Here is a 15,198-nt window from a genome sequence, read left to right as displayed (position 1 = left end):
ATAAAAAATCTAAAATTTAAATTTAAAAACAGAAAGTAAGTTTTTGCCAGGATTTGCAGACATTGGAGCCCAGTGCACTGTTGGAGGGAATGTAAAATGATACAATCACTGTGGAAAGCAGAATAGTGGTTCCTCAAAAACTTAAAAATACAATTATCATATGATATAGCAATTCTACTTCTAGGCATATATTTAAAAGAATTGAAAGCCAAGTCCTGAAAAGATAAGTGTACAACCACGTTCACAGCAGCATTTTTCATAATTGCTAAAACATGTAGGGAACTGTGTCCATCGACAGATGAATAGGTAAGCAAAATATTATATATACATGCAATGGAATATTATTCAGCTTTAAAAGGGACAGAAATTCTGACACATGCAACAATATGGATGAGCCTTGAAAACATGGTACTAAGTGAAATTAGCCAGTCACAAAAAGACAAGTGGAATCATACAATTCCACTTACATGAGCTACTTACAGTAGTGAAAATCATTGAGACAGAAAGTAGAATGGTGGTTGCCAGGGACTTAGGGGAAAGGGAATGGGGAGTTATTGCTTAGTAGGTATAGAGTTCTAGTTTTACAAGATGAAAAGAGCTCTGGAAATGGGTTGTGGTGATGGTTGCACAATATAGATGTACTTAATCTCACTGAACTATACAACTAAAAAATGGTCAACATGGTAAATTTTATGATATGTATATTTTACCATAATAGAAAACTGAAGAAAAAAGCAAATTTACCTTCTATGAGCATTTAATTAAAGTACTCCAACAGTGTTGGGAGGAGAATAATTCATCCCAAATCATCTTGTAACTTTTGGAGCAATGAAATAGCTAGGAATCCAACAATGGGGAAAAGGGGGTAGAATACCAGCGTTAGATATTTACTAAAAAAAAATACACAAAATGTCTTATACACAAATTATAGTGGCTTTATTTATAATAAACAAAAATTGAGAAAAAAAAGAAATGTCCACCAACAGGAGAATGGACAAACCAATTGTGATACATTCATACCATGAAATATTATTCAGCAATTAAAATGAGCAAACTACTAAAACATACAACAATACAGACTAAACTCAAGATCTTTATGTCAAGTGAAAGAATCCAGATACAAAAGTCTACATGCTGTAGGATTGCATTTATATGAGGTTCTACAACATATAAAACCTAGTCTACAGTGTAGAAATAAGAATAGCAATTGTCTCTGTGGTGGGAAGAACCAGAGGACATTTCTTTGATGAAAATATTCTACATTCCGAGGTGAGTGTAAGTTACATAGGTGTCTGCAACTGTCCAAAGGACTTTTGGGGGTATTAGTAAAGAATAAACAGCAATGGAAAGAGCAGAAATATGAGTAAATTCTTCTCATCAGTTCTTTATAATATATGCAATAATTAAAACAAATTATAAACCATATGATAGTAAAGACAAGATATTTAAAAGTGGGAAGAGTAAGGGAACTTAAATAAAAGTAAAGTTTCCACAAAAGTGGTAAAATATTGATACCAGAAGACTATGATGAGTCACATATGTATATTTTAATACACAAACCAATCACTAAGAAAACTATACAAAGCAATACACTGAAAAACACTATAAATCAGGGGTCCCGTGGCCTGTTAGGAGCCAGGCCACACAGAAGGAGGTGGGAGGCAGGCAAGCAAGCATTACTGCCTGAGCTCTGCCTCCTGTCAGATCTGCCACACATTACGGTCTCACAGGAGCCTGAACCCTATTGAGAACTGAGCATGTGAGGGACTTAGGTTGCGTGTTCTTTATGAGAATCTAATGCCTGATGATCTAAGGTGAAACAGTTTCATCCTGAAACTACCCGCCCTTCCCCTGTCTGTGGAAAAATTGTCTTCCACAAAACTGGTCCCTGGTGCCAAAAAACGGGTGGGGACTGGTGCTATAAATAAATCAAGAGGAAATCCTAAAAATATTCAAGTAACCCACAGAAATGGAAGAAAACAGAAACAGAGGAATAAGACACAGAAGAAACAAAGAGAAAACAATAAAATGGCAGGTAAACCATAACATATTAATAGTTGCCATAACTGTAATGGTTTAAATACACCAATTAAAAAACAGATTGGCAAAGTGGAAAAATAAAACATGATCCAACTATATGATGTTTACAAGAATTAACTTCAAATTCAATGACGTAGGTAGGTTGAAAATAGAAGTTTGCAAAAAATGTATCATGCAACTATTTATCCAAAAAGAAAGCAAGAATGCTAATATTTCAGATAAAGTGGACTTCAGGGCAAAGAAAATTACTAGTGATAAAGTCACACATTACAAAATGATAAAGTAATAAATTCACCATGAAGATATAATCTCAAGTATGTAGGCTTCAAACAACAGTCTCAAAACATTTTCAGAAGCAAAAATTGAAATAACTGAAAGGAGACATAGAAAAATCCACAATTAAAATTTGGGACCTCAAAAGCCATCTTGCAGTTGAAGTTCTATCTCAGCAACTTATAACAGAACTACAGGGTTCCAAGATGGCTGAATAGGAACAGCTCCCATCTACAACTCCCAGCGCGAGCAATGCAGAAGACAGGTGATTTCTGCATTTCCAACTGAGGTACTGGGTTCATCTCACTGGGGCAGATAATGGGTGCAGGACAGTGGGTGCAGCACACCAAGTGTGAGCCGAAGCAGGGCGAGGCATCACCTCACTCGGGAAGCGCAAGGGGTCAGGGAATTCCCTTTCATAGCCAAGCAAAGCTGTGACAGACAGCACCTGAAAATCGGGTCACTCCCACCCTAATACTGCACTCTTCCAATGGTCTTAGCAAATGGCACACCAGGAGATCATATCCCACGCCTGGCTTGGAGGGTCCCACACCCACAGAGCCTCGCTTATTGCTAGCACAGCAGTCTGAGATCGAACTGCAAGGCAGCAGCGAGGCTGAGGGAGGGGCTCCCACCGTTGCTGAGGCTTGAGTAAGTAAACAAAGCCTCTAGGAAGCTTGAACTGGGTGGAGCCCACCACAGCTCAAGGAGGCCTGCCTGCCTCTGTAGACTCCACCTCTGGGGGCAGGGCATAGTCAAACAAAAGGCAGCAGAAACCTCTGCAGACTTAAATGTCCCTGTCTGACAGCTTTGAAGAGAGTAGTGGTTCTCCCAGCACGGAGTTTGAGATCTGAGAACGGACAGACTGCCTCCTCAAGTGGGTCCCTGACCCCTGAGTAGCCTATCTGGGAGGCACCCCCCAATAGGGGCAGACTGACACCTCACACGGCCGGGTACCCCTCTGAGATGAAACCTCCAGAGGAACGATCAGACAGCAACATTTGCTGTTCAGCAATATTCGCTGTTCTGCAGCCTCTGCTGCTGATACCCAGGCAAACAGGGTTGGAGTGGACCTCCAGCAAACTCCAACAGACCTGCATCTGAGGGTCCTGACTGTTAAAAGGAAAACTAACAAACAGAAAGCACATCCACACCAAAACCTCATCTGTATGTCACCATCATCAAAGTCCAAAGGTAGATAAAACCACAAAGATGGGGAAAAAACAGAACAGAAAAACTGAAAATTCTAAAAATCAGAGTGCCTCTCCTCCTCCAAATAAACGCAGCTCCTCACCAGCAACGGAACAAAGCTGGATGGAGAATGACTTTGACAAGTTGAGAGAAGAAGGCTTCAGACGATCAGACTTCTCCGAGCTAAAGGAAGAAATTCGAGCCCATCGCAAAGAAGTTAAAAACCTTGAAAAAAGATTAGACGAATTGCTAACTAGAATAACCAATGCAGATAAGTCCTTAAAGGACCTGATGGAGCTGAAAACCATGGCACGAGAACTACTTTAAAGTTCATGTGGAATCAAAAAAGAGCCCGCATTGCCAAGTCAATCCTAAGCCAAAAGAACAAAGCTGGAGGCATCACACTACCTGACTTCAAACTATACTACAAGGCTACAGTAACCAAAACAGCATGGTACTGGTACCAAAACAGAGATATAGACCAATGGAACAGAACAGAGCCCTCAGAAATAAAACCACACATCTACAACAATCTGATTTTTTACAAACCTGACAAAAACAAGAAATGGGGAAAGGATTCCCTATTTAACAAATGGTGCTGGGAAAACTGGCTAGCCATATGTAGAAAGCTGAACCTGGATCCCTTACTTACACTTTATGGAAAAATTAATTCAAGATGGATTAAAGACTTAAATGTTAGACCTAAAACCATAAAAACCCTAGAAGAAAACCTAGGCAATACCATTCAGGACATAGGCATGGACGAGGACTTCATGTCTAAAACACCAAAAGCAATGGCAACAAAAGCCAAAATTGACAAATGGGATCTAATTAAACTAAAGTGCTTCTGCACAGCAAAAGAAACTACCATCAGAGTGAACAGGCAACCTACAGAATGGGAGAAAATTTCTGCAATCTACTCATCTGACAAAGGGCTAATATCCAGAATCTACAAAGAACTCAAACAAATTTACAAGAAAAAAACAAACAAACCCATCAAAAAGTGGGCAAAGGATATGAATAGACACTTCTCAAAAGAAGACATTTATGCAGCCAACAGACACATGAAAAAATGCTCATCATCACTGGCCATCAGAGAAATGCAAATCAAAACCACAATGAGATATCATCTCACACCAGTTAGAATGGTGATCATTAAAAAGTCAGGAAACAACAGGTGCTAGAGAGGATGTGGAGAAATAGGAACACTTTTACACTGTTGGTGGAACTGTAAACTAGTTCAATCATTGTGGAAGTCAGTGTGGCGATTCCTCAGGGATCTAGAACTAGAAATACCATTTGACCCAGCCATGCCATTACTGGGTAGATACCCAAATGAATATAAATCATGCTGCTATAAAGACACATGCACATATATGTTTATTGCAGCACTATTCACAATAGCAAAGACTTGGAACCAACCCAAATGTCCAACAATGATAGACTGGATTAAGAAAATGTGGCACATATACACCATGGAACGATGAGTTCATGTCCTTTGTAGGGACATGGATGAAGCTGGAAACCATCATTCTCAGCAAACTATCGCAAGGACAAAAAAACCAAACACCGCATCTTCTCACTCATAGGTGGGAACTGAACAATGAGAACACTTGGACACAGGACGGGGAACATCACACACCAGGGCCTGTTGTGGGGTGGGGGGGAAGGGGGAGGGATAGCTTTAGGAGATATACCTAATGTAAATGATGAGTTAATGGGTGCAGCACCAACATGGCATATGTATACATATGTAACAAACCTGCATGTTGTGTACATGTACCCTAGAACTTAAAGTATAATATATATATATATATATATATATATATATATATATATATATATATATGACAGAATATCAATAAGGATATAGAACTACCAAAAAGTGAAATTACACAGACTATGTTCCTGACAATACTGGAATCAAACTGGAAATCAATAGCAGAGGGAGAACAAGAAAGTCTCTAAATAATTGGAAATTAAATAATAGACTTCTAAATAAAGTATGGGTCAAAAAAGTCGTAAAATAATTTTTAAAAAAACAGAACTGAATGGAAATGAAATTACAAGATATAAAAATGGGTGGAATGTGGCTTAAGAAATGCTGAAAGGAATTTTTAGCACTAAGTGCCTACATTAGAAAAAAGAAAAGGTCTCAAATCAATAATCAAAGTTCCTATCCCAAGAAACTAGGGGAGAAAGAGAAAAATAAGCTCAAAGCAAACAAAAACAAGAAAGTAATAAAGTTAAGAGCAGAAATTAAAGAAATTGAAAAATGGAAAAATAAAAAAATCAATAAAATTAAAAGCTGGCTCTTCAAAACATCATTAAAATTAATAAGCCATCTAGCAAGACTGACAAAGATAAAGAGAAGATACGAATCATCAATATGAGGAATAAAATTGAGGAATCTCACTATAGATTCTAGTATCACCACAGAAAATAAGGAAATAATATGAACAACTTTATGTTCACAAATTTGACTGTTTAGAAAAAATAGACCAATTTATCAAGACCCACAAATTTTCTTTAAGCTCAAGACAAAATAGATAATCTGAGAATAGCCTCATAACTATTTTTAGAATGGAGTCTTTAATTAATAAAAAAGAAATCTCCAGGCCCAGATGGTTTCATTGAAGAATTCTACTGAACTTTAAAGAATTAACACCAATTATTACATAATTCTTTCCAGAAAATAGAAGACTAGGAAACACTTCTCAAGCAGCCAATATTGCCCCAAACCAAAATCAGATGAAGACCATACAGAAAACAACCCTCAAAACAACATTAGCTAATTAAAACCAACAATGTATTTTAAAAAATTATACGCCACAACCAAGTGAGATTTTTTTCCAGGTTTGTAAAGTTGGTTCAACATTCAACAATCAATCAGTGTAATTCACCATATGAATAAGCTCAAGAAGAAAAATCATAAAATCATATCCATTGAAGCAGGAAAAACTTTTGTCAAAACCCAATATCCATTCATAACTAAAACTCTTAGCAATGTAGAAACAGAGAACTACCATAACTTGATAAAGAGCATTAACAAAAATACCTGCAGCTAACATCGTACTAATGGTGAAAATGGAATGCTGTTTCTGTAAGGTCAGGAACATGACAAAGATATCCATTCATCAATCTTGTTCAACATCATACTGGAATTTCTGGCCACTTCAATAAGATAAGAAAAAGAAATAAAAGTCATACAGATGGGAAATTGTTGGTAGGAATGTAAATGGTATACCCACTCATAAAATAGTTTGGGTATCTTAGCTCAGACTGCTGTAACAAAAATATCATAGACTGGGTGACTTTAACATTTATTTCTCACACTTCTGAAGGCTGGGAAATCCAAGATGAAGGCACCAGCAGATTTAGTGTCTAATAAGCAGCTTCCTGGTTCATAGCTAGCTGTCTTCTCACTGTTTCATCATATGGCAGAAGGGATAAGGGAGCTCTCTGGGGTTTCTTTTACAAGGGCACTAATCCCATTCATGAGAGTTCTGCTCTCATGACATAACCACCTCCCAAAGGCCCATTGCCAAATACCATCACATTGGGAATTAGGTTTTAACATATAAACTTGGGGTGACATAAACATTCAGTCTATAGCAGGCAGTTTCTTATAAAACTAGACATCTGAATATGCAACTATATATAACCCAGCAATTGTACCCTTGGGCATTTATCTCAGAAAAATTAAAATAATGTTCCCACAGAAAACTCATATACAACAGTTCACTGAAGCTTTATTACTCGTAGCCAAAAACCGGAAACATGCTCTATATCCTTCAACAGATGAACAGTTAAACAAACTGAGGCATATTTATACAATAAAATACCACTTGGCCAGGCACGGTGGCTCACACCTGTAATCCCAGGACTTTGGGAGGCCAAGGCGGGTGGATCACCTAGGTCAAGAGTTCGAGACCAGCCTGGCCAATATGGTGAAACCCTGTCTCTACTAAAACTACAAAATTAGCCAGGTGTGGTGGCACATGCATGTAATCCCAGCTACTTGGGAGCCTCAGGCAGGAGACTCGCTTGAACCTGGGAGGCAGAGGTTGCAGTAAGCTGAGATCATGCCACTGCACTCCAGCATGGGCAACAAGAGTGAAAACTCCATCCCACAAAAAAAAAAAAAAAAAAACACTCAGTAGTAAAATGAATGAACTATTTATATACTGAATCAAAAAAATTCCAAATGGCTACATACTGTATGATTTCATTTATATAACATTCTTGAAATGACAAAATTACAGAAATGGAAAAAAAAGAAAAGAGTAGTGGTTTCTAGGGGTTATCACTGGGGGTGTAGGAAGGAAGGAATCAGGTAGATATGCCTATAAAAGGGCAAAAGGAAGGATCTTTGCAGTGCTGCAACTATTCTGTATCTTGATTTTACCAGTGTCACTATACTGGTTGTGGATACTGTACTAGAGTTTTGCAAGGTATTATTATTGGGGGAAATTAGACAAACATTACCTGAAATCTCTCTGTATTGTTTCTTACAACTGCATGCGAATATATAGTAACCTATAATAAAAAATGTATGTGTATGTGAAATTGGCTACAGTCATGCCCTACATAATGACATTTCAATCAAAGACAGATTGTGTATACAATCACGGTCCCATAAGATTATAATGTCATATTTTTGCTTTACCTTTTCTATGTTTAGAGACTTACCATTGTGTTACCACTCCCTGCTATATTTAGTACAGTAACATGGTATACAGGTGTATACCTTTGGAGCAGTAGGCTATACCCTACAGCCTAGATGTGTAGTAGGCTATACCACCTAGGTTTGCGTAAGTACACTCTACGATGTTCGCAAAACAACTAAATCACCTAATGATGCATTTATTTTTTATTTATTTATTTTTTTTGAGATGGAGTCTGGCTCTGTCGCCCAGGCTGGAGTGCAGTGGTGCAATCTCGGCTCACTGCAAGCTCCGCCTCCCGGGTTCATGCCATTCTCCTGCCTCAGCCTCCCCAGTAGCTGGGACTACAGGCGCCCGCCACTACGCCTGGCTAATTTTTTGTATTTTTAGTAGAGATGGGGTTTCACCATGTTAGCCACGATGGTCTCAATCTCCTGACCTCGTGATCCACCTGCCTCAGCCTCCCAAAGTGCTGGGATTACAGGCGTGAGCCACCGCGCCTGGTATTTCTTAGAACATATCCACAACAGTAAACAACACATAACTGTATTTAAAAAGAACAGCTGTATCTATTGACCTAAAGAATGTATGCAATATGTTATTGTTAAATATTTAAGTATAGTATCAGTATAAAGCAGGTGCTCATTATTTATTGAATGACTAAAAGGAAATTATGGAAAATATATATATTATTTGATTCCAAAATTATAAAAATAAAAAAACTAAAAATATTTATGTTTGTATAAATACATATGAGCATGGAGAAAGGTGTGAAAAGATGCATAAGAAGATGTTAATAAAAAGTACCTTAGTAGTAGAGGAGAGGCTAGAGAGAGGACAGGATGAAAAGATTATTAAAATTCTCTTTACATATCTTTATATTTGGTTGCAGTAAATATTTGCAAAATTTGTATTTTCATAGACAATAAACAGTATTTTAAAATATATTTAAATGATTTGGAAAAAAGCAAACAACCTAATAAGACGAAAAGCAAAAAATATGAATAGTATGAATATGACTGTAGGATGATTTTAGCACAGTGATGGTCAAATGTAACAAAATTTGCAAAATGAGGTAAATGCAGTTCTTCAAGGATGTTGTGGTGAGGGCCCAAGGAAAGAAGAAAGCTGAGAGGTTTCATGACAACAGATGAAGCACAAGAAACAAACATCAAAATGAAGAAGAAAACTCTGTGATGACATGTTGGCCAGAACTACACAGTCTATGGAGTCCATATTCAGGCTCCATAGACTACCAAAAAACTCTATAATATTACCTTCTCCACACAAAAATGAAGAAGGATGGGCTAGGAACACATACACAAAGGTGGTTGGCCAATATGGGAAGTGGCAGTGACACATTGCAGACTTGAGTAATGTGAAAATGGACAAAACTGACATTTGCAATAAATTCTCAGCCCTGGCCAGTGACACACTTGGAGTACAGCAACATCTACAGAGTGTCTTACATTGCTGTGAGTATGCAAGAGAAGCGAGAGGAGAAAAAGGATGCTGGCCAGGAAATTACAGAACTTTTCACTAACTCTTTAGGGAAGCTGAAAATCACGGTTGTGGACCTTTGGCAGGGAGGTTTGTATGACATAGAATTCACAATAGCAACTACAAAGGGGAGGCAGAAAGTCCTAGCTGTATCATGGACAAAAAGCTATAATGGAAAAGATAAAGAAGATAATTATTTGGGTGGATGCAAAAATATTCAAATAAATTCAGAGGTCAGGAGAAAAGCCATCTTATTTCCCAACAGATTGTAGGCAAAGCAATGTGGCTGCTCCTTCAACCCTGAAGGGTGCATTGTCTAGGGAAGGGAGGGGGAAATGCAGACTGAGGAGAAATGAAATTACCCAGGAGAGAAAAGTGAAAACTAACCTGTTTAGTTTTATGAAGCCCGTATAACTCTGATACTGCATAATGATTAAGAAAACTTGTTTTGAACTCACACCGACCTAAATTCAAATTAAGACACATTAGAAGTTTTGTGATCTGAAGTAAGCCACCTATGCCTCAGCTATTTCATCTGTAAAATGGAAACAATAATAGTGTCTACTTCATAGGGATATTATATTGAATGAGATGGTATGCATAAAGTGCCTGGCCCAGTGCCTTACTCACAGTAAGTGTTCAATACATCATAAATTGGGAGGCAATATTAAGTGTTGTCAAGGTCTATACACTATAAAAAGAAAATATATAATACTGTATACTTCAGGGTAAGAAAAAATAAATAATATATAGAAACCACATGTCCTTGATGTGCTTTCAGCTAAAATTTAAATGTTCTGTAAGACAAATGAAACTACACATAAAATAAAATAAAAATAAATCAGATTCACAAAAACATAAGAGTCTGATAATATAGTGTTTTCAAGGATATTTAAAAAAACAGGATCTTTCATAAAATTGCTAGTGGGAATACAAATTGGAACAACTATTTTGAACAGCAATTTGACAATACCTGCTAAAGATTAAAATGTACATGCCTTATGACCTAGCCATTCCAATTCTAGATATATGCGCAAGAGAAGCTTTCACATATGTGAAAATGGAGACATATATAAAGATATCCATAGCAGTATACATAGCAAGATAACCAGAAACAATTTGAACTCTATCAATGATAACTATTTGGCATAATCATATGCTATAAAACTATATAACAATTCAAAGGGATAATAAAGATCTGTTTATTCACATAAAAAGAACTCAAAAACTTAACTTGCTATATACAGTAGTAAATAATTTATGTAAACACTTAAAAGAACCAAGTATTATAGCAAAAGCATTAAAAACTGAATCAGAAGAGTACACTCAAAATTCATGATAAATTATTGTTTCTAAGGTGAGAGAATGAGACACTACAGGGGATTAAAAAGATACATTTTTACCTGTAATTGTTATTGTCTTTATCAAAAAGGAATTGGAAGCAAGTAGGATAAAGTGTTAATAACCATCAATTCTGGGTGTGTTGATACATGTGCATGTTCTTATTCTTTACACTTTTGTATCTATTTGTCACTTCTCAAAAGTATGACAAAAAATAAAATACAAAAAAGTACATTATAGACCAGAGGATCAGTCATGAGGTTGCTGCAATATTCCACAATAAGGTTGAGGTGTAAAATAGGTCATATTACACTGGAGACAGAGAGGAGTCAGATACAGAGCTCTTAAGCAGATAGGTCTTAGTGGCTGTTTGGATGTTTAGTTGGCTCAGGCTTCCATAACAAAATACCATAGACTGGGTGGCTTAAACAGCAGACATTTCTTCCTCACAGTTCTGAAGGTCAGCAAGCCCAGGATCAAGCTGCCAACAGATTAGGTTCCTAGTGAGGACTCTCTTACTGTTTACAGCGTGCTGTCTTCTCACTGTGTCCTCACACAGTGTGGGAGGAGAGAGACAGAGTATATATCTCTCTCTCTTCCCCTTCCTATAAAGACACTAATCCCATTCATGAGGGCCCCACCCTCATGACCTCCTCTAACCCTAATTACCTCCTGAAGGTCTCATTTGCAAATACCATAACCTTGGGGGTTGTGGCTGGAACATGTGAATTTAGTAGGGGGACACCAACATAACAAATGTAATGATAAGAGAGGCTGTTTACCCATCTGCAGTACTTTGCTTGATATGTAATGAGTTCTGAACAATGATTGCTGAATTCTGTGAATGACATTCATACTTTTGGTGGTTTTAAGAGTCACCCATGCTATGTGAATTCAGAGGGAGTGAGATAATCATGGGAAAAGATAAAAGTGTTATCTATTACCACAGAGAACAACATCAGGGCATTAATTTCTTGAGCAATAACCTCAACCCAATCTCAACAAGGTGAGTCACTTCAAAAGCCCTCTTCTAAATGCTAGAGAACCCTTATAGGGAACTACTTGTCTTCTATTTTTAAAAGTCATTGGAAGACCATCCCAACAGTGTTCTCCTCAGCCACTACTGGTCAGAGAGACTTAGTCAAAAAACATCTCTTGAAGGAATAGAATGATTTGCTAAGTTAAGAGAGTATCAGGGTCCTAACCCAATTTTACAGATATAGCGTTGCCTTGGAAACAAAGATGGCAACTGTAACCTTGGCATGCATAGAGTCACTTCTATATATGGTCAAAGTTAGTGTCAGTTCCAAAGATTCTGGGATTGGAAGGAATGACCCTATTGCAGAGGAAGGAGACATGGATAAGGAGAGTAGACAAGATCAAAAGAGGTTTAATTAAAAACTAGATGTGATCTATTCCATACACCTACCATAACCTGACTTCTGGAAGATCTTATTATGACGGAGCGGGAGAACATTTCCCTTCTCAAATCTACAACCTCAAAGCAAGCACATCTACTATCCTCCTAGGAACTGGGGATGCCCAATGCTCCAGAGCTTTATGGAATACTAAGGACCTGCTCATGGAAGAGCTGGGAAGCATGAAGTAGAGGAGTAAAACCAATACTAGAAGAATGGGCATAGTGGTTCCACGACTCCTTCCACATCTCCGTAGGGTAGGGCAAACCTGATCTTACAGGGTCTACCTCTCCTGAAACTGAGTGAAGGAGGCCTGGGCTACTATGCTACCATTAGTCACAAAAGGATCTCATACTGACCCAGGAATTGGGATTTGACAATTGAGTTTGCTTTAGTAGGTTTCTGGAAGAGGATTTAGTGCTGTACGACACCACGCGGACCCAAGATTTCTGATCTGTAATCTGTCATGTAAAGTGATAAGCTACTCATATGTGTTCTTGCTCATGGATCATTTTAAGCAAAAAACAATAGAACAGGCCCACATGGAGCCAGCTGTTATCTAAGAACCCTATTCTATAGAGGTTGGTGGTAGCTGCATTAGCCAAAAATGTGGGAAAACCAGAGTCAGTCTCCAGACAGAACCCTCCTATCCTATTTTTCTTGTCAGTCTAACAGCAACTAAGAAATCCAACAAGCCTCCCCTCTCCCTACCCCACCCAACTCCTCACAGAGAGCTGACACCCTGCTCTGGGGAGCAGGCTGTGGTATATAGCCCCCAGATCACAGGTGTCAAATCCCCTCCTCTAATGGTCAATGTCACAGGAAAAGACCAGCCAGTTGGTTCCCAAGATGTGCTTAGATAGCTTCTATAAGTATGAACTGGAGCTTGGGAGGCTAACCAAGGAATCTTCTAAAGACGAAGTCAATGATATCTCCCAGTGTATCTTGGATTACTGGAGAATGGGAAATGCATAACACAGTAGATTTCCAAGAACCCAGTGACTTCAAATTTGGACTTTTTGGGCTTATGGATTCTGTAATTTATCTTACAAACAATCTTTGCACAAAGAGCAAGTGTCCAAGACAGCCAAAAGTTCCATTAGTGTTCTCTGGAGGCCAAGAGCACTTTTTCTTAACCCTCTCCTTCATGGCTCTTAACCCACTGCTCCCACCTGCTCAGTACTCCTCTCCTCCCTGAACTGATGACAGCTCACCATTTACTGCCAAATAATTACAGCTCTTTGTACATCTCTCCATTCAGCAATCCCTATGATCACCTGCCAATCCCAAAATCTCCTGAACTCCTTCTCCCAGGAATGGGTGCATTTTGCTCTAACTATTCTAAAAACTCATGTTCTAAACCTCAGCTACAATTTTTGAGGTAGTGGCTAAGAGCAAGTATGCTAGAGCCAGACTGAGTTAGTATCCTAACTCTGCTATTTACTAGCTATATGACCTTGGCCAAGTTAATGTCTGTCTCATAGTTTCTTTTGTAAAATGGAAGAAAGAATTTTGCCCACCTCAAATGACTGTTGTGAGGTTAAGGCTTAGAGCAGTGCATGTACACAGGAAACTCCACAAGACTTTTAACCACTACTATGATTCAGAGATTTCCCTGACTCCCCCAGGAAGAGTGAAAGTCTTCTTTCTCTGTGCTGCCATCGTATCTGGTATTGACTTGAGTTAAGGCAATTACCTTAACAACCCTTCAACAACTGTTTAGATCACTGTGTCCATTAGACTGTGAACTCCTTGAGAGCAGCAGTCTTATTATTGCCACTGTATTCTCACCACATGACACAAGGCCAGGCAGAAAAGAGATTCAACTAGTTCTGCTATAATGCTAGTTTTGAAATACAAATTGTTCAAAGACAATTGACATATGTATTAGGGAACTGATAATAATGTGAATTTCATGTTTGCTTGCATGTAACTCCACTTCCAAAAAAGTAGGTGAACACAGAAAACTGAACCCAGCTGAACTGAGCTAAGAAAGCTCAACATGCACACGTGCACACACCTCAAACATCGATCAGCTACTTCAGTTCACCACTTGTGTTATGAGCCACACCCATTCACATCTGGTATTACAACTTTCTGCCCAATTTCATTTTATTGTATTTATTTTTTAGAGACAGGGTCTTACTCTATCACCCAGGCTGGAGTGCGTGGCATGATTATAGCTCACTGTAGCCTTGAACTCCTGGGATCAAGTGATCCTCCTGCCTCAGCCTCTCGAGTAGGTAGAAGTACCAGTGCACACCACCATGGCTGGCTAATTTTTTAAATTTTTTGTAGAGATGGGCTCTCACTGTGTTGCACGGACTGGTCTCGAACTCCCGGGCTCAAGTGATCCTCCTGTCTTGGCCTCCCAAAGTGCTGGGATTACAGGTGTGAGCCACTGTGCCCAGCCCATCTTTTTTTTAAATGTGTCACTGATGAAGTTTTTGAGTGTTGTGCCCCTACCTTCATTTTTCCAATAGGCCCTATGGTCTTTATTGTGTGACTTTACATAGTGTGGTGAGTTTAAGAATATGTCTCCTTACAATAGAAAGAACTGTATTCAGTAGACTTGTTGATGGTAAATAACTCTTTTTCTTCATGGATACCTAAAACTGCTGCAACTAATAGGAGCCCCTATTGGTCAGCAAAGGCTGTTTGGACTAGCAGTCTGTCCCACAGTTAAAAGCAATATGTATTTATTCATAGCTAACTACATACCAGACATTGTGGTAAGCAGTAGAGACACTGTAGCTAACAAAAAGCAA

The sequence above is a fragment of the Hylobates moloch genome, unplaced genomic scaffold (genome assembly GCF_009828535.3).
Source record: "Hylobates moloch isolate HMO894 unplaced genomic scaffold, HMol_V3 SCAFFOLD_11, whole genome shotgun sequence".
NCBI lineage: Eukaryota > Metazoa > Chordata > Mammalia > Primates > Hylobatidae > Hylobates > Hylobates moloch.
The sequence above is the reverse complement of the archived record's forward strand: the minus strand, read 5'-3'. Positions refer to the sequence as shown.